Source organism: Taudactylus pleione, unplaced genomic scaffold (genome assembly GCF_031769625.1).
Source record: "Taudactylus pleione unplaced genomic scaffold, aTauple2 ptg000706l, whole genome shotgun sequence".
NCBI lineage: Eukaryota > Metazoa > Chordata > Amphibia > Anura > Myobatrachidae > Taudactylus > Taudactylus pleione.
Window position 1 is genome coordinate 1,267,811 of NW_028285108.1, and position 24,424 is coordinate 1,292,234.

General features: G+C 44.0%; 1 protein-coding gene across 12 annotated transcripts in view; it reads right to left on the bottom strand.

Moving 5' to 3' along the window:
- NFASC (neurofascin) overlaps window positions 1-23,744 on the bottom strand; it is a 137,741-nt gene extending 113,997 nt beyond the window's left edge. For all 12 annotated transcript variants that reach the window (XM_088456482.1, XM_088456481.1, XM_088456474.1 and 9 more), the window contains exon 1: window positions 23,233-23,744. The gene's annotated coding sequence lies outside the window, so the exon portion shown is untranslated. The remainder of the gene's footprint in view (window positions 1-23,232) is intronic.
- Between the last annotated feature and the right edge of the window lie 680 nt (window positions 23,745-24,424).

Below are 24,424 nucleotides of genomic sequence, written 5' to 3' on the forward strand. Positions count from 1 at the left end.
GAATGTTATGGAGTGCTGCGTCAGATGACCTGGCCTCCACAATCACCCGACCTAAACCCAATTGAGCTGGTTTGGGATGAGTTGGACCGCAGAGTGAAGGAAAAGCAGCCAACAAGTGCTCAGCACCTCTGGGAACTCCTTCAAGACTGTTGGAAAACCATTCCAGGAGACTACCTCATGAAGTTGATTGAGAGAATGCCAAGAGTGTGCAAAGCTGTCATCCAAGCAAAAGGGGGCTACTTTGAGGAATCTAAAATATAAAACATATTTTGATTTGTTTAACACTTCTTTGTTTACAACATAATTCCATATGTATTCTTTTATAGTTTTGATGTCTTCAGTATTAATCTACTATGTTGAAAATTATTTAAATAAACAAAAACCATTGAATGAGAAGGTATGTCCAAACTTTTGACTGGCACTGTATATATATATATATATATATATATATATATATATGTATATATGTATATATTTCACCATGACTCTACACTTTAGTTGGCCAGGTATTAAACTTGGCCTCCAGAAAGGGTGGTGCAAACACTGATAATGAAGTAATACTGATGAAATCTGCCTTATAATCACATATCGCTCAAACATTTTTACCACCTTTCAGTAAATGGGTATTTTTTTCTTTCATCGTATGCATTCACTAAAAAATCTATAATTGTGGACATATGCTTAAAGTGTAACTATCACAAGATGCGTGCAGGGCAGGCTGTCACCAGTAGCATGTGAGCCAGATTTATGCAAGTCATGTCACACAGACTTCCACCTATGATTATAGCCATTTGTATTTGTATGTGAAATAGATATATGCTATTAGGCTTTCCTTTAAAAACCGCCTATAATACATCAGATACAACCAGGGTCAGGGCTAACACTAGACAGCTTTAGGCAGCTGCCTAGGGTACCAGGGTCTTGGGAGCGCCACTGGGGCCAGGCACTAATGCAGTGGCATAAATAGGGCAGGGCGAGCGGGGCACGTGCCCTGGGCACCGGGAGGGGTGTGTGTGGGGAGGATGATTGACGCGCTGTCGGCCACGGTACCGGCTCGTCCTAGTTAGCCAGTGTAGTGCCGACCGTAGTGAGTGTGGTCAGCACTACACATTTACACAGGACCGGTGCTAGGCTTCCCAGCGCCGGTCCTGTGCTGCACAGCCGAGTCGCTTCCCTCCTCCTGAGTGCTTGCCCAATAGCGCCAGGAGGAGGGTGGCAGACGGGCTCATGCTCTGCATAACACACACATCGCCGCCAGCGCTGGCGGCGATGTGTGTGTTAAACAGCAGCCAATGAGAGTCAGGTAGACGCTCATTGACTGCTGCAGCGCCCACTGCAAGAGCCGGCTCCCTTCCGGCTCCTGCGGTGGGTAATGGGAGAAATGTCATAATGTCTCTCCCATAATGCAGAGCGCGCCAGCCCGGGGAAACTGACGTGCGGATGGCATCGGGAGCTGGAGCGTGGATTCAGGTAAGTATTTTTCTTTTATTTATTGTTTAATTTCAGTGTGTATTTGTTGGGGGGGGGGCACTTATACTGGGGGCACTACATTACAGGGGACTATTACTAAGGAGGGGACTACTACTGGGGGCACTGCTTCGGGGGGGCTATTACTAAGGAGGGGACTACTACTGGGGGCACTGCTTCGGGGGGGGACCACTACTGGGGGGGATACTACTGGGGGCACTGCATTGGGGGGGCACTACTGGGGGCACTGCATCATGGGGGACCACTACTGGGGTCTACTACAGGGGGCACTGCATCAAGGGGAACTCCTACAGGGGGCACTATATAAAGGGCACTGTATAGGGGGGACTACTACTGGGGGCACTGCATTGGGGGGGAACACCACTGGGGACTACTACTGGGGGGACCACTACTGGGGGCACTGCATCAAGGGGGACTCCTACTGGGGCACTATATAAGGGGCTTACTACTGGGGGCACTGCACAGGGGGTACCACTACAGGTGGCACTGAAAAGGGAGAACCACTACAGGAGGCACTGCATAGGGGGGATAACTACTGGGGGCCTGCATAAGGGGGACAACTACTGGGGGCACTGTATAAGGGGCACTACTGGGGGCTTGCATAAGGGGGGGATCACTACTGGGGGCCTGCATATGGGAGATCACTACTGGAGGCACTGTACAAGGGGAACTAATGGCGGGCTGCATAATGGGGACTACTACAGGGGGAACTGTGTAAGGGGCACTGCATATGGGGGATCACTACTGGGGACACTGTAAAAGGGGCACTACTGGGTGCCTGCATAAGGGGGATCACTCCTGGGGGCACTGTATAAGGGGTACTGCATATGGGGGATCACTACTGGGGGCCTGCATATGGGGGATCATTACTAGGGGCACTGTATAAGGGGAACTAATGAGGGGCTGCATAAGGGGGGCCACTACAGGGGGCACTGTGTAAGGGGCACTGCATATGGGGGACCATTATTGGGGGGCCTGTATAAGGGGAACAAATCGGGGGCTGCATAAGGGGGACCACTACTGGGGGTACTGTATAAGGGGCACTACTGGGAGCCTGCATAAGAGGGACCACTACTTGGGGAATTATATACTGGGGGTACTATATAAGGGGTGCTACTGGGGGCCTGCATAAGGGGGACCACTACTAGGGGCACTGCATAGGGGGGACTGTATAAGGGGCACTGCGTAAAGGTGCAAATGGAAAGAAATGTTCCCAGTGACAAGAAAGGGGTGTGTGTCATGTTGACACACCCATTTTTCAGTGGCCATGCCCCTTGTGACCACACCCATTTTCCACTGTGCGCTCCCATAGTAGGGGGGGGGGCTCCATTTTAAAATTTGCCCTGGGCTCCAAATACCCTAGTTACACCACTGCACTAATATCTCTCTTACATTCTTATTTCATCTAAAGCTGGCAGCTGCTACAGAGCATTAGATGTTGATTCAAAATAACTAGTTCCTTACATGGGCCACCCGCTGAGACTGCCTTTATGCAGTCAGTCTAGTAGTGCAGTATTCTTTCTGTCAGCGGCACAGCGCCCCTCCTCTCCCAGCCTGGCACACAAGCTCCACTCACAGAGGAGTTCAGGATGAAGAAGGCTAGCTGAGCAATGGCAGTGAATTTGCCAGATCAGCAGTAGCAGTGACTGGAGACAGCTCAATTACCTGTAATGACTTGTCTTGCAATGACGTGTAACTTGTCCATAGTGCAAGCCTTTAGAGCTTCCTGTATTCATAGACAAAGGTTTGGGGTCCAGTCTGTCAGGGAGGCACAACCAGGCCCCCAAGTTTTTGTGACCACGTCCAATGAGCTGTGCACCAGCGGCTCACATAATCATATTAGGCCCACATTCTTTCTTGATGCCCCTGCCGCCAAACGGATGCCATTGCATGACAATGCAGAGTGTATTATTTATCCCTAGGGGCTGATATCACTGCAGCACTGTGGGATTTTTTGCATGTGTTGGTTAATTGGTCCTGAGATATTATTTCTTATCCACTTTAAAATCTCTTGAAACTTGAGTAAATTGACTGCACATGCTCAGAAAATGAGAGCAGACAGCTGGGAGAATAAAAGTCGCATACACTTGGAATGTAACAACCTTATGACCGAAGAGGCAGAACTATGTAGGAAGAGACGTTCTCCTGTAAGCAAAGTTCAGAGAAGTGCATATTTTGCACCCAGTATAGAGCAGGTGTAAATATATGCTGATGATGATGATATGCAGTAAACTAGACACATTGCGATGGGTATACTGACCTGCATACGTATGTGTAAAAATATGCTATTTTCCACACACATTTCTTTTGAGTTGTATACCCCCTTTTACTCACAACTTTGCATCAGTCCCTAAATCTACAATTGTATTACACCTAACTACAAAATTACCAAATACTGCAAAAGAAAATTAAAAATATTTGATAGATTTACTTTTATTTAATTGAAAACACAGCGCTTACTAGTAAAGTATAAATGAGGTGAGACGGAATGGGTGATTTTGACATTCTGCATGGGTCAAGACAAGATGAAAACATTTGGACGTTCAAAGCATTGTAATAAAAATAATAATAATAATACTGAAAAAACTAAATTATGCTAAACACTGTAACCAAAGAAACAAAATTGTATCCTGAGGATTGATTAAACAAAATTGACAGTATAAATCATCCCTGCCTACAATGTTTGGAACTACAGTACTGGTCTAGAAAATAGCACTGAAAAACCTAAACAAAAACACAGCATTTATTAAGTATATTACACAACATTCTCCTTGTATCTATTGTTTGTGAAAATGTCACTGTTTTACATTGGGCTCATCAGATGGCAGAAAGATGACTTGAGAAACTGCTGAGCACTAAACGTTCCTGATCTCAATATAATAATGCACACAAAAACGGCTTTATGTGGATTTATAAAAACAAGTTTTTCATCATTGTGGAACATCCTATATACAATTCTCACATGATACAGAGCTAATTATTTTACAAATGTAATTTATTCTTTAGCAGATGGGAGAGTTGTTGATCAGGCTCTGCAGATGTGCCTTATGTCCCAAAACTGATGTGAAATGTTTCATGCAAATTACACGTCACTTTGTATTAATCAGTGTATCAGCTGTGTATCCAATTTATTACCTCTGGAAACAAATCTAGACTTGTGTTATGGATAATGTCTTTCTGGGTCAAGTAGTAATTGAGAGTCTGTATGAGACATGTGTGGTAGCTGGAGGGAAAAAAATAACTTGCTGAATACTAAATATAACAAGTGGATTTATAATGTCAGTGAGGCATTAATGAGGTATAATCCCTTGATGTTACAAAGTAAATATATGATTATTAAATAGGACCATTCATTGCTACCTAAAAAGCACACTACTACCTAGAAAATATCACCTAAGAATTTTCCTACATGTTTCCTTGAAGTGACAGTGAAGGTAGGGTCTCATTCAGACCCGCTCGCGAGCGCAGGATGCTCGCAAGCAGGTCGATGTTACCCCAATGCACATGCGCACGACGGAGGGAGCTCCATCGTGTGCATGCGCGAGACCCGGACAGCGACAGCCAAGCTGTTGCTCCGGGTCTCGCACCAAAGGGGGCGTGCTGTCGATGGTGACTGACAGCACGCCCCCTTTGGTGGGCGTGCCGGGGGCGTGGCTGCCAGACGGAGGCGTTCCCATGGGAACGCCTACCGTCTGGGTCCGGCCCCACTGACATCACTAGTGATGTCAGTGGGAGTGATTTTGGTTCTGATAGAGGCATCCACAGCACTTCGTGATTACAGTGCTGTGGATGCCTCAGGAGGGATGGTGTCTGTTACCAGCCATCCACAGTACTCATCACCTTCCTCAAATTCAGCATCACCATCCTCAGTCCTAGAAGCACCAACATCTTCCTCCGTCCCCAGCCCTCATCACCTATTGTCCCTGCCCCATCACCCTACTCTGCCCCCTTAACCTTCCAAGTCCCTAGCCCGCATCACCTTTCTCTGTCCCCAGCCCCTATCACCTTTCTCTGCCCCCATAATCTTCCTCAACCCCCTTCACCTTTCTCCATCCCCAGCCCCATCACATTCCTCTGCTCCCAGCCCGTGTCACCTTCTTCCCCCATCACCTTCCGCTGCCCCTTAATTTTTCTCTATCCCCAGGCCCCATCACCTCCTTTGTCCCAAGCCCCATCACCTTCCTCTGCCCCCAGCCTCTTTCAGTTTCCTATGCCCCTTTAACTTCTTCCGTCCCCAGCACCTATTCCTCAGGCTCACCATGCGGTATCCACTTTCACTTCTATCTCCGCAGTCCGCAGCAGCGCTGCCTGCCTGTCGTGCGGCGACGTGACCTATGATGTCACGCTGCCGTGTTGCTCACCTACATGTCAGGTCTGGTCCGGGCAGCGCTGGGCTCTTCCAGGTGGCTCAGCTGCGGCCCGGGCAAGGCTACAGGGGACTAGGGGCTGGGCAGCCGCTATGGGTCCCGGCGGCTGTGTCCCGCCAGCTGGAACAGAGACCGCCGTCTGCGGCCCCATTTTGTGCCAGTGCCCATCCGTTCCATGCGGCCCCTCTGGACCTCGGGGCCCAGTACGGGTGTCCTCGCAGTCCCCCCTGTCTCCGGCAATCAGCAATCAATTGAAGCAATTCCTCTTTTGCAGATGATTGTGTAAACATGTCGGCAATGTATGGGGTTCAGAGATTGAAGATTCTTACCAAAAAGTGAATGGAACCAGAGAATCAGGTTGTCCTATATGTTGGATTTCACCGACCAAACGGGACTGTAGATTGCTAGTGTATGGTACCGATCAGCAATTAGGTGCAAAATTGGCCGATTTTATCGCCGGCGATCAAATTGGCCTATTTTGCAGCAAATTATCGCCCCCCCAAGACCCCTCCCCTCCCCGCGATAATTAGAAGCTTTAACCGTCTCAGACCAGGTGAAAAAAAAGCAAATTCCCTATTTTTGCCTAAAAATGTGGGGATTTCTTTCAGAACCCTTTGGACACCCCCCCTAATGATAAATTACCCCAAAAGTTTTTGTCGCTAATTGAATACGGTCCTTAGTAGTAAAGTGATGAGATTTTACGATTGGCAGATTCGTTCTTTGGTGAAAATTATCTGTAAATCGCTGGTGCGTATTGGCAATGTATGGGTGCGCATTGGTGGACTGGAGATTCGTTAAATCAGGGAAAAAATGCAGAATCTGTGAAACTTTCTTTTTTTTTTTGTTGATCTATGGGCCCCATTACAAAGTGTTCATTCATCATACCAGGCCTGCTTTTATGTCCTGCATAGTAAAAGGCCTGTTAATTGCTGCACTTATCTGATACTCATTGAGCTCTGTATGAAACATTGAGATAACTGGTGCACTGTTTGTGGCAATGAAGTTTATGGATTAGTGATTCCTCATTATTTCTCAATAAGTGGAGGAATTCACTACGCAGGCAGTGTCAGAAGGTACTGGGTACCAGCCTGGTGCCTGCTCCGTCTGTTGCTCATCTCTCACCCCTGCCTCTCATCACTGCTACTTTTATCATAATCCTGCATCTGCCAGAGACAGAAAATACTACTCTCTTCGCCCATTACATCTGTCTAGTAGCAGCCTCACATAGCCAGTATATATCTATAACACATCACTGCAACAAATGCAAAGTTCAGTGGAAACCACATATAGCATATCCAGAGACTCTATTATAGTCTATATACTTATATTACTATGGTGCTTAATTAATAACATGGGGGAAAGTGAAAAAATGTAGAGTACCCCATTATACCCCTTTTACACTGCTGTGATAACCCGGGTTATTGCTGGGTCTACCTGGGTCACAGCTCAGTGTAAAAGGGTCCCTGAAATTTAACCCGGGTCAAGTGACTTGGCAATTCAATTCAGGTAGCTACCAGGGTCGGACCCAGGATGGACCTGGGTAATGGTGCAGTGTAAACGGTGCAACCCAGGTTATCCGACCTGGGGCATGCCTAAAATTAGCTTATTGGTGGTTGTGGAGCAGTCACCTCCCACTTTTTATGATCTCACAAGTTTAGCAGGGCAGACCTGGGTTCAGTATGAACGGAATCGGTATGATTTACCGCCGGATCCATGCCCGGCAGTTGGAATCCCGACAGCGGCATCCTGGCAGAGGAGGAAATCCAGATAGTCCAAGGTAAGTATTGTCTAACCTAACCCTAACATCTACCCCTAACCCTTACCCTCCCTCAGGGGTGCCTAACCCTAACCTTCCCCTCCAGTGCCTAACCCTAATCCCCCCTCTAAGTGCCTAAACCTAACCCCCCCTTCCCCGCCGCCTAAACCTTAGTCCCCCGAGGGGGTGCCTAACCCTAACCTCCCCCGGGGGAGCCTAACCCTAACCCTCCATCCCCCTAGCCTAACCATAACCCTCCCGGGGGTGCCTAACCCTAACCCTCCCTCCCCCTAGCCTAACCATAACCTCCCAGGGGGGTGCCTAACCCTAAGCACTCCCCGGAAGCCCCTAACCTAACCCTCCCCCCCCGCGGCTGTCCGCGATCGGCGCCCAGCATCACTTCAATCGGGATGCTGGGCGCCGGTCTCCCGGCGTCGGTAAAATGACAGGCGTCTAGATTTAGACGCCTGTCATTTAACCCTCGCCGGGATTAAGCAGTCGGGAAGTCGGCTGTCGGGATTAGGTCCGCCAGCTTCCCATCTGCATACCGTATGAACAGGGCTGACCTGAGAATAACCCAGATCGATGGTGCTGAGTAAACGGTGTCTGACCTGGGTCTGACCTGGGTTGGAACCATGTCTGAAAACCCAGGTCGGACCCGGGTTTTTGGTGGATAAGAGGTATTATCAACCAATTCAATATAGGTACCATTGTCTGTCACAGATATCTAAGTTAATACTATGGGGTCTATTAATCAAAGACTCACAGCCTTAAATCCTGTGAAAACAGGTCTTTATCAAAGCTCCCCTGTAGGTGAAGGATATTAGGGGCTACTGCAGGTAATAATGTTGTCTGCAAGCATTCTGCAAACCAAAGCATGGGAAAGCTAATTTATCATGGGCTGAGGTAGTTCAAGTACCACAGCTGTCCTCTAATAGCTACGGTCACCCCCGGATTGCATGTTTTATATATACTGTACTGTGCAAAAGTAAGAATGCTTTGAGGTACTAAGAGCCTGATTCAGCAGCGATCGCGACTACGATTACACACGCAATCAGCCAATTGTTGCGTTCTGCGCATGCATATGCATCGCAGTGTGCGTGCGCGAACACTCCACTGCGATCGGGACTGCGATCGCAGTGACTACACAGACCCATCGCAGAGTGACTGAAGTACCGTTTGGGGGTGGTGACAGGGGGTGGTCGGTGAAACGCAGGCGTGCCAGGACGTTTGAACGCCATTTCTGGGGCATGCATAAATTAGCTACTGCGATGCCATACGCAGCTTGTGTACTCACTGCGTGTGATGAGGTTAGCAATTCCTGAGTAAGGTCAGACCATGTGTAAGTGTGCGTGAGGCTACAATTGTACTCGATGTTACCAATGGTTTTGCAGTCTTGCTAAGTATTACGGATGTGTGTAAGGTAAGGTGGGCGTCCTTATGTTAGGGTGTGTATGGCATAGCGATTGCAGACATTGCATAACTTCTTAGTGAGACTGCTTGCATAATCGCTATTGCGATCGCAGTTGCGATCTGTACTGAATCAGGCCCTAAGACCCATGAGCGTGGTGTTAAAGTGGACGTGTACTGCATCTAAGGTGTGATGAAAACACACTGATACTTTTCAGAAAACGCATGTAGCTATAGGGATCACTGTGCCTTATAACCAAAGTAGGGAAATGATACTAATGATCTATAATCTACTAATGATAATTATATATATAACAGCTACATAATGGGGGTAAGGTGCAATCTGGGAGATTGCTAGACTCTTCGTGGTGTTAGGAGATTGGTACTATTTCAGGTAGTTGGTAAGTATGATATATATATATACTGCCTGATGGCAATATCAGTTTTGTATAGGCACTGAAACCCTGCTGTTCCTGTATGCTGTTTGATTAAAGAGTGTGTAAGGTTACGATGATTTTTTTTCTCTTCACAATTGGGGCTGAGCTAATAAATATGCCCCACAGTGTTGTACTGGGCTGCTGGCACCAACATGCAAGCTACTGTAAGTAAAATGCCGAAGAGAAAAATATTTATATGAGTAGAAAAATTAAACAGATGGGACAATAAGCATAATTTCTCATTAAACCTCCACAAAACCCATGATTAGGAGGCAACAAAACCACCTTTTGTGCAGTATAACTTATTTGTTTAGTTACTCACTGGACTGATGTTACTGATCTGGATTTTAGTAGAGATGAGTAGTTCGGATTAGGGTCGGACCTTCCCACCAAGTTCAGATCTCTGAACAAGGCAAAACATCATCTTTCACGGACATTTGTCCCGAGATGTCCGTGAAAGATGACATTTTGCCTCGTTCTCAGATCAAAAATTGGCGGGAAGATCCGAGCCGAATACTCAACCGCTCATCTCTAGATTTTAGTAACTTTATTTTAACTAGATGTGTCATTAATGGAGGCAAGTGTTTATATGGACACTGACATAAATATTTTAAAATACCACATTAAAAGACCACGGAGTCAACTTTCTAATATCCACTGAAAAAGCTCAACTTTGAAAAAGAAAAATAATATTAGGATCCATTATCCTGTGACAGCAGTGATTTTGCCATGTAACTCCTAACTCGTGTCCTTATTCACAGATGTCACAGCTGATGGTAAAAGCAGCAGGTTTATGCTGCTGCACAAAGATCATTATCAGCTGTTATTCAGTGGCCGGAGGGTCCTTTGTCTGGACCTCGTAATGTAACTGGACAATAAGGCTGCTGAACATCTGTCCATTACCCATACCCACTGAGTGCCAGAGCTACAAATACGTTTGTGCAATGTGGTCAATGACCCCTGTTTTTTTTGACCTGTTACTATTCAGTCATTTTTTGAAAGTACATTGTTACACATAAAATAGTCTGTTATTAGATTGTTTTATTGAGTGTAATTTGTTGATTTTTTCTTTGTCTATAATATAAGTTACCATTATTATAAAATTAGAACATTTTTGGCAACATCGGTTTGGAATAGGTCATATGGATTTACACACTTCCAAAGTGTCTAGATCCCAGAGCCCCTATCCCTCGTTTGTTTCAGATCATGCAAGTCTAATGTATAGATCTGAATGAATACATTCCCCAAAACTGTCTATTTTGCTTCAACATTTAAAATATAATTCACTTTCCACACCTGCTGGTAGACTATTGCACAGATCCATCCCACCGAAGCCCATTTTGATTCTTTGGAAACTCTAATGCTGTGTTTGGCTATAGCTTTGTTTTGATGCTACATGCCAGTATAGTGACAACATTTTGTGTACCTGTGGTTGCCTGGGCAGCTCTTTATTCCACAGAGATGGATACTAGATGTGCATACCACCAGGCAGAGAGAATTGTGTGTGGCAGAAGGGTGCCAATATGTAACACTATGCAGGAAGCTGACAGTGTGACAGAAGGAGAGACAGCAGGGGGTACTTGGAAAGCAAGAAGGACAAGGAAACTAATGGGAAGAAAGCTAAGAGGTAGAGGGATAAAGGATATATCAGTGAAAGGAACAGAACAGATGTAGAGGAGGAGCTGGATGTACAGAATAACAAGAATATGGAGGCATATTGAATGGGGGAGCAAGTAAGAGTGAATAAGCCTTTACTTTTTTTAATTTAATATAGAGTCTGTATTGCCACATAAGTATTTCTCTGATAGGGAACCACAACACTGCTTGCCCCAACCAGTACACACCAAATAACACTCAAGCGATTTGTGGGATGATGCAGAGTTGCACAGGGTCCATTTTGTGGATGGATCTGATCTTGTGCATGCTGTACAGCTGAAAGCAATCTTCTACACACCAGTCAGAGCCATACACAACTCGGTGGCATCTCCACTTGCGGCTGAATGGCGTAACTGGGTGGGAACTATGTTTAGTGAGAGCACTTCCAGGGCTTGTAGATGGAGTTGCTGGCTATGTTTAGTTGTGTGTACACAGAGATATGTCTCATTACAGACGGATCTCTTGCACCAAGGATAGGGCCGGTGCACACTATTGATGATGGATATAAGACAAGAGTATGGATAGGGCTGGTGAGGTCGCATAGTATGTACGGTATGGCCTATGGGCGCATATCCGTATTTAGTTCTGTGCACACAGTGCGAGTGTAATTGTGCCTAACTTGTAACTCTGAATTGGCCCTATGTGTTTGAGTTTTCAAAAGCTTACATAAGCCATAGACAGAAACCATAGCTGTCCTAATCACACATAGAAAAGTACAAATTACCCTCCTGCACATGCACCTTAAATATCCCACACTGCTTTGCATTTAAAGACTACCCACACGCATTGTAGCAGTGCTTCCCACACAGACATCTACAATATTCAGTCACAGTCCTATCCCACATATTTACGCCTACACATGTAATGTTATATACAGTACTGTGCAAGTCTAATCAAGTCTAAGCATAATGTGCTCAAGGACATTCTTGTAACCCCTCAGACCTAGACACAGTTTCTAACAATGACTTCTACTAACACCTCTCTCATCACCTATAAAGCACAGGCCTCATTTGCTTGCTTCTGCAGGGAACAAAACAAATCAACTATGGACAAATTTCTTCTTGAACAGGGTCCTGCTAAGCAGGAGGAAGAAATCAATACAAAGGCATTATTTGTCCTTTACTTATAATTAATAGAATATATACTGTAGAGCACCAATGTGCCAGCATCCCAGATGGTTGGCAGATCATCAGTTAGAGCTCCTTACAAATGCTAAACATCCCAACATGTTACATATTTTTCTGGTCTGCAATAAATATTTGAAATTACCAGAACATGACAATGGGATTGGGAGTGCTTCAATATAGTTGATAGGTTTCAGCATTCGTTATAATAAAATTCTATGAAACATTTTGTTGTGTATTAATAAATAGTGACATCCCTATAGCCAGATGTAGCTGTGAAGTAACAAATTATATACAAATAACACCAATTTAGCAATTGAGCCGAGACTCTGAAACATGCTTCTCCGTTTCACAGATTACATCCAGTACGCCATTCATGACCCAAGTTACTGCTGCCATAGCACAGTATAGTCTGAGATTAGTTCATGGGCATCTGGGCTTATAACCTTTGCTCTACAACAAAGTCAGTCCTATATCTGTGGCGGGATGTAGTTAGCATACCGGTGGGTGCTATCCCGCCCACCGATATCCCGACAGCCACATCCCGACATGGGACTACAGATCGTCTGTGACATGGGGTCAAATTGTACATCATTATCTACCACATAAGTACTTTTTCAAAGATAAGATCAATTTACCAGATTGATTTTCAATGCTAGCAATGCATATTAAATGGAGATATGAGACACAAGGCTGCAAAGAAAAAAAAAATGTATGGTGAGAAGCTGTTAGTCAGATAGTCAGGGGGTGACAATAAACATTTACAGACCGTGAGTGTTAAGGGGGATACCAATTATGATTGGTTACCACAGTGTTAATCACACACAAAACAACAGCTCCATGAAAACATATGCATCCTATCCTTATTAATATTATAATATATTGGTTTCTTCAGCAGGAACTGCATGCATTCTGTAAAATGGTATAAATATAGAAAATTATTTATAATGACGGCATACAAAACATCAGTCATTAAAATTTGGATTAATGAAATGTTGGATTTACACAAACACTGTAAATGTATCTGTTGCTTCTAAGGGAACTGTTATTGCAGTTATTATAGCATTACTCTACAGTTCCATAGTACAGTCCAACACTGGAGAGATTCCGCAGTATAAGGAAGATGCTAATTTTCCTAATCTCCAGATTTTAATACTATGCATTCTCCCTAGTGATCTCCACTTTAGTATTTTATTATAATCCCATCAAAAAATGCTACATGCCTGACACTGACTGCGATCTGTCTAGCCTGACAATAGATAATCTGTTTTAAATTATTCCCTGGCCCAATAAGATACATGAAAGTTATTACGTATTACTGTGTTGATAATTTACCTTGCAACTCCCATTTATTTTTCTTCAAATCTTCAAATGTCCATGCTCCTTTTTATGCACCTATTTGTTCCTATTGTGCAACCTGTGGTCATTTCTATGACATTGAATAACACAAAGTACCCCAACAAATTTTCTCTAGACTATATCAGCCATCCAATCTTGCATTATTTATGTATTCTGACCATGTGTTCTGATACATATACAAAAAATAAATGAATGACAAAGCAGAAATTTTAATAAGGCTTTTTAAGGCAACGTGTTTCTGTACAAGAAAGAATGATTCCTAAAAAGTGATAAGAACGCTTTGAAAAATGTGTGGTGGGAGTGAAAAGACAAGGGGAGATGAAGATCTCATGAGGATAAGAATACATGGAATGTCACAGGATATTATGGAAAGAATGAAAGTGAGTTATATGTAAATTTTAGATAAGATTGGAATATGTAGTTAGGAGCAAAGAGAGAAAAGTCTAATACCTGGGTACACACTTAACGATTTGCCCGATTCCGACAAATCGGAATGACAAATCCTTAATGACATTGAGCACCCAAACTGAACGATATATCCCTCCCTCATCCCCGTACTTGCAGAACCTGACAATATCATCAGGTTTCCCTGCAAGTACAGGCAATGAGCGTCGTCGTCAACGACCAGCAGGAGCGCGCATCGCTGATCGTTGATGGCATATCCACTGGCCGATATAATGAACAATTGAACGGTAACGATATAATTATTGTTCAATCATTCATTTTATCGACTAGTGGATAGGCAGCATTAGACTTACTCAGAAGGCTGATGGCCGTCTGATCTGCCTCTGATGTTTCCGGTTTTGAGCATGGATAGCAGATGAGAGAAGCTCTCAGGAGGTATCTCTTAGCAGCGAGTGTGTCATTAGCATATTTTCGCAATTGCGTTCCGTGAGAATACGCAGCTGCGATGGTATTTGCATGCGGATCTAAATCAGACCCACTGTCAGGTAATTGTGCTTTCAGAGAAGGGAAGGAAAACTGAAATTAGCAGACATCAGGCCAAGGTCCGTACACACCACACATTCTGAATGATACCAAAACGATCAGACCGTCATAGTGTGTGCAGTACATGCTATATCAGGAGCCATTGAGACGGGTTTTAGACTGACCGTCAGTCCCTGGTGCTGTGTACACACTATACAATTATCTGCCCTGACAGATATGTCGGGTCGAGAATCGCAGCTTATAATAATGGTGCATACACACGATCAGATTTTTCCTTCAGATATGAACGATAACGATTTAAAAATCGTTCAGTCGTTCATATCTGAAGGAAAATCGTTCATATCTGACATGCCTGAACGATGGACGATCAACGATGCGCGTTCCCGTTTGTCAGATAACGATTTCTGATATCTGATGTGTTTGCAGTCAGACTTGGACGATTCCATTCATTTTAATGCAGTCAAAAATCGTTCAATCGTTCAAATCGTTCAAAACTTTGGTAAAATCGTTCAAATCGTTCAAATCGTTTAATCGTTCAATCGTTCATCTGACAAATCTGACAAGTCTGACAAATCTGACCGTGTGTACGCTAGAGATGTGAAGGTGATACTTCTTTACAGTAACAGTGAGTGTGTGAACTAGTTGTGACATCTAAATGTAAGTTTTAATCAACATATTTTAATTTTAAGAATACTTGGGAGGGGTATTAATATATATGTTGAAACTATTGCTAAAGGTAGCAAATATAAGCCATAGTAGCTAGGCAGTAGCAATGAGCAATATTTATACATTTAGGGGCATACAGTATGTATCAAAGCTTGATGTGAGATAAAATTGTGAAATATATATCACCAACCAATTAGCTCCAAACTATCATTTCTTAAACACAGCCTGAAAAATGTAAGTTAGAAGCTGATTAGTTGTTGATATATATCTCACAATTTTATCTCACATCAAGCTTTGATACATATGCCTCTTAGTTACATAATTTAACTCAATCTGTTGGCTCAACATACTTTTGACTTAAGCAGACTAGCGTACAAGTCATGTATGTCACTTGTTTTTATATTACTTCTTTTTCTGTTCAAAGCACACATTTACCCAAATCACTTGGAGCACCTTGCATGCATTGTAATCATGCATTACAATCAGCTGACAGAGCTGTACTGTTACGCGGTGCAAACTCTACAAAATATATTTTATGGATATCTCTAAATGAATCCCCCAAATCACTCAAAATATGCTAAATGATGGAAATGCTTGAAATTGCACCACTCATCTCTATTGCAATCAGTGATGAAAAGTAACAATAGAAAGGAGCAAGATTAGCTTAACAAAAGTACAAATGTAACAACTAGAGCGGTGATGCTGAAACCTAGAACTTGTAGATGAAGGTATGAAGGTAGAAGAAGCATGGGCCATGAGACCATGAATGCACTGTGCCACACGGATTATTTCCCTTTATTTATATAGCACCAGCAATCAATAGTCCACAGCTTGCCAGGATCATTTTTTTTAGACTGAAGGAGTACCCAGAGTACCTTTTGGAGAGAACATAGAAAATCAACACAGATTCATGCCCTGGTTGGTAAAGAACCCAGCTTCTGTATCATAAGGAAGCAGAACATTTACAATAATGTTACACAACAGAGGCTGTGGAAGTATAGTTAATATCTGAGAAACACAAAAATGGCCTTGGCATGAACTATATGATAAACATGGGACTTCGAAAACCTGGAAAGAAGGGTAAATAAAAAATACCATTTCAGATTCCCATAATGAAGTATCATATTTTAATACAGTATTTCAGAAATAAATATATGTTTTAGATTATAAACAACTTCATACTGTATATATATAGGTGCTGCAATATAAGAAATACAATTGGTCCAAACCACTACTATCAGCTCGACCATCATGCTAAGGCTATGAAGTACAGACCAATCTGTACTATATCATATACTATTAGTCAAAATGTTACTCTCCACAGATCACAATTTACAATCTATTAATAAGCTTTGGAAAAAAACAACAACTTTCAAGCGTAGTTTGAATTTGAAAGCAAAATTAGGTATATGCAAACTTTCTATAATGAGCAATTCTCAGTGTTCCAGTGCTTGGCAGAATAAAAGCAAGACTTTAACTCAATCTTCAATAAGCCCTGACCGTCTGCTGTGGAGAACTCTTCATCTGACATGGCTTATAAAGTGATTATATGCAGAGATGTGCAGGTTCGATTTTACTCGGTTCTTTTCGACCCATTAGCGCAAGTTCGGATTAGTTCGGATTTAATTTACTGGCTATACAAAACACGTGAGAGCCGGATAGCCAATAAGATAAATCCAAACTAATCCGAACTTGCGCTAGTGTAGCGAAAAGAAGCAAGTAAAATCGAACCTCCACATCTCTAATTATACGTACAAACATATACAAGGCAACTCCAAATAGGGGTTGGTTCTATGGCCCTCATTCAGAGCCGTTCGCTATTTGCGGTCGTTCGTTTAAAAACAAGGGGTGGCTATTCAAATGATCCGTACGCACATTGCAGTCTGTTCACACCTCTAAGTCTGAACGAACGAGCAAAACATACGCTCGTTTATTTGTTAAAAACGCCCCCTGGCCGCACGCATCCTACGTCATGTCCGCTATTTATTAGATTAATCGAGTACATCGACCAGCGTATGAACTGCTCGCTATTCTTGTGGTTGGTGTTTGCTACCACAAATTTGCGAGCAGTTCTGGCTATAAAATAACCCAGTGACGTGGTCAATGACGCTGCTGTTTTAAATATACACACCCATAAAACGCCCGTTTTGACCTTTAAGCACGCCTGCGTTCGGATCTCCACTCCCCATTTTCAAGCACCTTCCCCTGTTACCACCCACATACGCCTCATTCTGTCACTCAAAATAGCAGGCACTCGCTATATAGCGTACAAAGGATTTTCGGCCGCACTGACTGGTTCGCGCATGCGTACTAAAAAGCGTACGCATGCGCAGATGTGCAAACATCGCTCGGAACGAGCGTACTGCCGCTAACGAGCGGCTCTGAATGAGGGCCTATGTTCCATGTAAATCTAACAGATAAAGTAATATTAATTGAAGTGGTCAGACCACAGTGTACAATTGCATGTACAGGCAAAGGTTACCTTTGTTTCAAAATACTATTTTACAATTCCTATAATACTAGAGAGTGACATGACAAAGAATACAGAAGCAATTTTCCAAAAAAACAAGAAAATGTTTCAGAGGACACTGTACCAGGATTCAGCTATAATGTATGATTGCAAGATCAGGTTATACAGATGTGTCCTGCTACATCTTTGCTGCGTACGCGGAAAATCGCGCCACGCATGGCGTGAGGCGTGCGCACGTGAGTGGTTATGTGCACTGCGACTCCATAGGATTGCATAGTGCGATCGCAGTGCGCACCATAGCGTACCGTAGCATGCGCTGCTGCAGGTAATCACATCTGTAGACTTCTCAATACAGCTGCAAAGGTCCAAATTAAAAAGGTACCTCTACCTTATACAGTATATACATACACATACAAAAGATCAGAAGGTCCAAACTGTGATGTACGTAACTTTCACATGATAATAACATATGGGTGCAACATTACATATCAGTCCAAATCAAGGAGTAAACATAGGCCCTGATTCAGAGCCGGACGCTCTGACCAGAGCGCTCGCTCTGAATCAGGGCCCACCTCCATAAATATGGAGTGTCCTCCTGGACGCTCGTATAGCTGTGGGTCACCACCCACAGCCTATACGAGCGTGCAGGATGATGGCCGCGATGGTCTTGACCATTGCGACCATCGCCAGTGCGAGCAGAAGCCTGCGGTTGAGTTTCTCAACCGCAAGGCCAGGAGTGATTTTGGCTCTATCAGAGCCAAAATCACTCCCACTGACATCACTAGTGATGTCAGTGGGGCAGGCTTCTGATGGTAGGCGTTCCCTTGGGAACGCCTCCGTCTGGCAGGCACGCCCCCGGCACGCCCACCAAAGGGGGCGTGCTGTCAATCAACATCGACAGCACTCTCCCTTTGATCAGACACAACGAGCGAAGGAAAGTCCTTCGCTCGTCGCGTCTCACACATGCGCACGACGGAGCTCCCTCCATCGTGCGCATGCGCAGTGCACACCATCGACCCACTTGCGAGCGGACAGCCGCTCGCGAGTGGGTCTGAATCAGGCCCATAGTCCCAAATTCCCACAATTCAATTCCATATATATGGATGAAGTCCTTCTGGAAACTCCAAATCTTTTTGAAAAATTCTCTCTTCTGGTCATTACCCCAAATTTGGTTGTAGATGGTAGCATTACCTCAAAAAAGAGGAAATAAACAAATACACTAATAGTGCGTTATAACATTATTAGGATGCTTACAAGTCTGCACCACAAACTACCAATGTCATAAAAAACATAACATACATAAAATCCTATACAGGATTTGACCTAAATCAATTACCAGAATGTGGCTGGATTACGATCCAGTATCAGCGCTTTGCCATACCTGAGAAACAAGAAGAGGCACACTGGAGACTCCCCGATGTACACCACAGCCAGGCAGTAGGGATCAGGTCTTCAGCCTCACACCATTGCGTTTCGGATATGTTTCTTTGTCAAGGTGAGGAATTTTTCATAAGAATTTGGAGTTTCCAGAAGGACATTTTCCATATATATGGAATTGAATTGTGGGACTATGTTTTCTCCTTGATTTAGGATTGATATGTAATGTTGCACCTATATATTATTATCATCTGAAATGTGTAACTATAATGTATGGTTAAATGACTGAATAATTTAGTTAAATACGCAGGACATTGAATTTCAAATGAATAATCCAAAAATCTGCATGCAAGCAGAAATCTCCGTCAGAGTGCTAATTAGCACCTCAGATTGAAGTCCCCAATATTATTAATGGGATCTATGATCTGACCCCTACGTACCAAACGCCAAAAAACTTAACTTTTCAGAGTTTGGCCCCATTAATTGACACCATCTTCAGATGGTGTAAACCACTTTAAACCTATGGAGGCTTACAAGCAGGAGAGAGACCTTCCAATCTCTCTCCCGAAGCCTCCGTCCAGCGCGGAAACTGACACTGCGTCAGCTTCCCCCGGAGAAGTCTTTCACAATATACACTTTAGGGACAACATGATGCAGCGGTGTACTCGAGAAACCATTTGCCCTAATCAACTTGATAAATGGCTTTTTTTATTTTTAAAAAACATTAAATATATATATTTAAAATAAACATAAATAATTATAAGTGATTGAAGCACCAGCACACAGGATGACATGATCACAGTATGGTGTCTATTTTATAATAGACCCTTTAAATCCCCCAAAATAACATTCCTTAACACTGCACATTGATTTGGAATGTTTTAAGTTTGCTATTTATCAATCCTTTTGAAGCCCAGTTGAAAATCCCACTATAATAAGTGGTGATATTCTCCCCCTCACCGGCAATCTAACACTGCCTGCGAGGAGTTGCTACAGTAAGCCCATGAGCGGCCATCAGCCCTTGCAAGTGTAAGTGTAGGCTACCGGAAAAGCGATCCTAAGTATCCCTCTCCATAAAAATATATTTTTAATTTGTAGCCCATTGATGGTTTAAGCATGCCCTGGCAACCATAGACCACTTTGGTATGCTGGTGCACTCACCCATCAGGGGTGGAAGGAGTGCGGATTAGTGTTTTTTTCTAGGGAATACAGTACAGTACTGAACAAGCCTGACCTGTGTCACCTAATAACAGGAGGACCCCACACTTAGAGTTTCCTTGTTATTATATAACCAACCTGCCATACCCTGGTGTTGGTTACAGTCATTATGTACTCTGTCCATGCCCCTACAACTGTAGCATCTAGCTAAGGCGTTAAGAGCTGGTGTTCTTATCACATTTTCTTTTGAGGGGGGGGGGGGGGGGCAGAGAGGCATGCTGCTTATTTATTTAAACCTAGTTTTAGATACTGCAAAGGTTTGTGTTGATGACTAGGGGTGTACAAGTGGTGCCGTCGCCCAGGGCCCTTGGGGTGGCACCGTTTTTGCCCCACACCCCTTGCATTCGGCTTGCAGTGTCGCTAATGAAAGAGTATAAACTCTGAGACGTTGACAAACAAAGGTTGTGTGGCTGAGCGGTTTATTCATTCCATAGTATCGTCCATTTCTTCCATTTATGTGATTTACTTAGGAAAGGCACCAGGAGAGGCTGCTTTTGGAATTGGGCTGAGTGCTGAATCTCCAATGGGCTTCCGTTGCCTGGGTGCCCTCCTCTGTCGTTAATGTAATAATGTAGAAAATAGCAGGTGGCACTCCAGGTCTTTGCAAAAACTTCAAGCTGTACTAAAGCATGTCACAATGACCAACGTTTCAGAACGCAACAGCACTCTCTTTTCAAGGTAACATGAAAAAATACAGCTTGAAGATTTTGCAAAGACCTGGAGTGCTGCCTGTAATTTTCTAAATAACATTAACTACATAGCCAATTGGAGATTCAGTACCGGTCCGATTGAATATATATATACCCACACACTTCTCTGAGATAGAGAGAGAGACAGAGAGCGAAAGTGACAGGGAGCAGACATTTCTTGTCAAATCCAGATTTTCATGCCCTCCCCCAGCCTTTAATCCACTCCCCGCAACCACAAAGCTCCAGGACTGCGTCTTCCTACACATATATGTTTACAATAAATGAGTGCAAGAAATACATTTATTTAACAAGTAATTTAATATGATAATTGACATTCTGTCAGTAAAAGAAATAATGGCAAAATTATGAAATTAGAGGCAGCTTCCTGCCCATCTAATATGTCTTCTCAAGCACAGGCCTGTGTGGACTCTCCACATACCGAGACCTGCCCCTTGGGTACTCATTATGAATTACCCAGGCAAGATATGGCATTTCATGTGGTACTACGCACTAACGCATTTGTAATGCAGTCCGGCATACTTCCTGCACGCTAGCAGACGCATGCACCCATCCGCTGCGAGAATAAGCTAATCAATGCATACGCACGGAGACCACAGCACAAGATGCAGACGCCCAGCCCCATATTAAACCGCCCTTCTCCCTTTACTCACAGCCTGATCAGTACGCAAGATAGTGTAAACATCGGTAACATCGAGAACCATCGACCACATTTGTATAATAGTGGTTGACCAGACCTCGCTCGGGATCTTGGCAACTTCCTATGTGCATGGAGTCTCATCACTGTGTCCGTCGTCGCACTGGCTTAATTATGGACACCCCTAAAACAGCGTCCCAACACACAGGCACACCTGCGTTTGCCCGACCACCCCCCGTCACCACCCACAAACGGCACTTCCTGTCAATCAATGTTGGAAGGGGTCTGCTTACACGCTGCGCATTGTCTGCGTACGCTTACACGATCACACTGGCTAGTTCGAACATGCACAGTGCGATGCATACGCATGCGCAGTTCGGAAACATCGGCCAAGTGTGTGCGCTCTCTCCTGTGCGTTCCTTGCTGAATCAGGCCCAGTGTCTGTTCCTCTGAATTTCATTCCTTGCCACAAACTTCTCAGAGAATATCAATAGATTATGCATGGCCAGGGACAATGCATGTATTGAAAACATAACATTTATAACAAATATAGCTGCCAATCTTGGATAGTGCTATCCATATTTACTTAAGATGCATGAATAAAAACTATTCCCAATACTGTAGAGTACCTTCAAGTACAGCAATGATTGGGTAAGCTGAGCTATATTGCAATTGAAAAGAAGGCCAAGAACAGTTCTCTTACAGAACAATTAGTCATGCAAAGAATATAAATTACCTTAGTACAATACTTGGAAGTAAAGTTTTAAGCTGGGTACACACAACACGATATCTTTAACAATTTGGCCGATTCCGATACATCGGATGACAAAAATGTGTAGTGTGTATGCACTACATCGTGTAGTGCGCGCTCCCGTAGGGTCTTCAGCCTCATCGCCTGAACTTATATGCAGCATGTAAGATCAGGCAATGCTGCTGACAATCCCATGCAGCGCTATGAGGGAGGGCCAGCATATCGGGCGGTCGGGCACCAGAACGCCCAGTGTGCACAGACCGCCCGATATGTCGCCCTGTTGCCAGCTGGGTCGTGTGTCGGATTGCTGGGTACACACATCGTTTAGTGTGTACCCAGCTTAGATTTCAGTTATGCACTGTTCAAACAGCACCTAAAAATATATACTTTTTTAACCCATTCATTAGTTGCCAGAAGACGTGACACATTTTTTTTGTCTACCACAATAATATTAGCCCATCAACCTGTGTTCTGTTAGGTGGTGCAGAATTGACACATCCACTAAATAGGTATACCGTATAAGAGATGCAAAGTGAACATTGTCATTACAAGAGCAGGGCAGCACAGTGACTGAGATACACACGTACATACAGGAAAGCACAAAGACACACTGTGACAGAGGAAGACATGGCTAAGGGATGGCACTGACTGACACAAAGGAAAGAAAACAGTGAGAGGTATAGGGAAAGGTTACTCAGGGCCTGGAGGTATAATAAAACCATTGCAGATAATAACCAGATTAATGTGAATACTGCTGAGAGAGAGAGACATTATTTTACGCACAAAATACGCAGAATGTGTAATAGGACCATAATAAGACGCCCCCTCCTCCCACTCTGCACCCAGAGCCGCAGTGCTGACCTGTCATATCCCGTGCTGCTGCTCCTGCTGACGATGTGCTGCTGCTGTGCCGATGTGCTGCTGATGTGCAGGCCCCGGGAATCAGCTGCTAATAGTCCGTGACCGCAGTTGTCCTCTGCCTGCGCAGTGCCAGCTCTCCGGATCTCCCTAGTCTTTACACAAGAGATGCTTCTGCTGGGATGAAGGAAGCAGCAGCTTCCCGCAGGATGGGTGATGTCGGGTGGTGCCGTGGGCAAGGGCTGTGTGCTGGGTATGCTTACAGTATGTTGAATGCTTTTTGCAGAAGCACCTATACGTGATGATATATTGTATAGCAGCACTATTCACTATCAGTGAGGGCAGGGAAAGCTGTCACAAGGGCATAAATAAAGATGCTGGGCTGATGCCGGGGTGATGCATGCAGTGTGTGTTTCCGCTGCCAGGCTGGATGGTAAATAATTGCACAGTGTTTCCTTAGCAGTGTGATTCCCTGTGTGGGAGTGCTCTTGTGTCCGTGTGACAGGCTGCTGTCAGTGATCTGCTGCTAGTACTGTCTCTCCGTGCACCGCATTATGGGCAGAGACCAGCGTCGTGCACTAAACCGGAGCAGAGCGCGCTCCCGACGCTAAACGCGTGCTCCAGCTCCATCCACCCCTTGCATAGCAGCCAGCGCCGCGCTGAGCTAAAGGGAATGAGCCTTGAGTGTGTATGCACGGTGTGAATAGGCAGCAGAACAATAAAGAGAATAACCCACTAAGGCCATATGGTAAATGGAGTTTTTGCCATCGAAGAGGTCATATCCCAAAATGGGTGCAAAAGACCAATCATCTTCTACATGTTACCCTTCTGGAGGCTATTTTATTTACTAAGTGATAAACAATGATTCATATGGCATATTTGTCATTATTCTAATTTTATTTTTCTTTAGCTGCAATTTTGCTTTTAGAATATTTTCTTTAGCCACAAATTGTATTCTGTTTTTTTACACCAGAAAAACAGCAAAGTGTTATTTAAAGGGCCCCGTACACAGTGCGATGAAAAGTTGGTAAGATGTGTAGTACGATTTCCCTTGAAATTCTGCCCTTGAAATTCCTCATACGGTGTGGTCAAATGCTGTACAATTGATCATTACCATCTTCCAATACAATGCATAGAAGTGTATTAAAATTGTACTCCAGGTCGTAGATCTAAGGCTGGCCATACACGGGGTGAT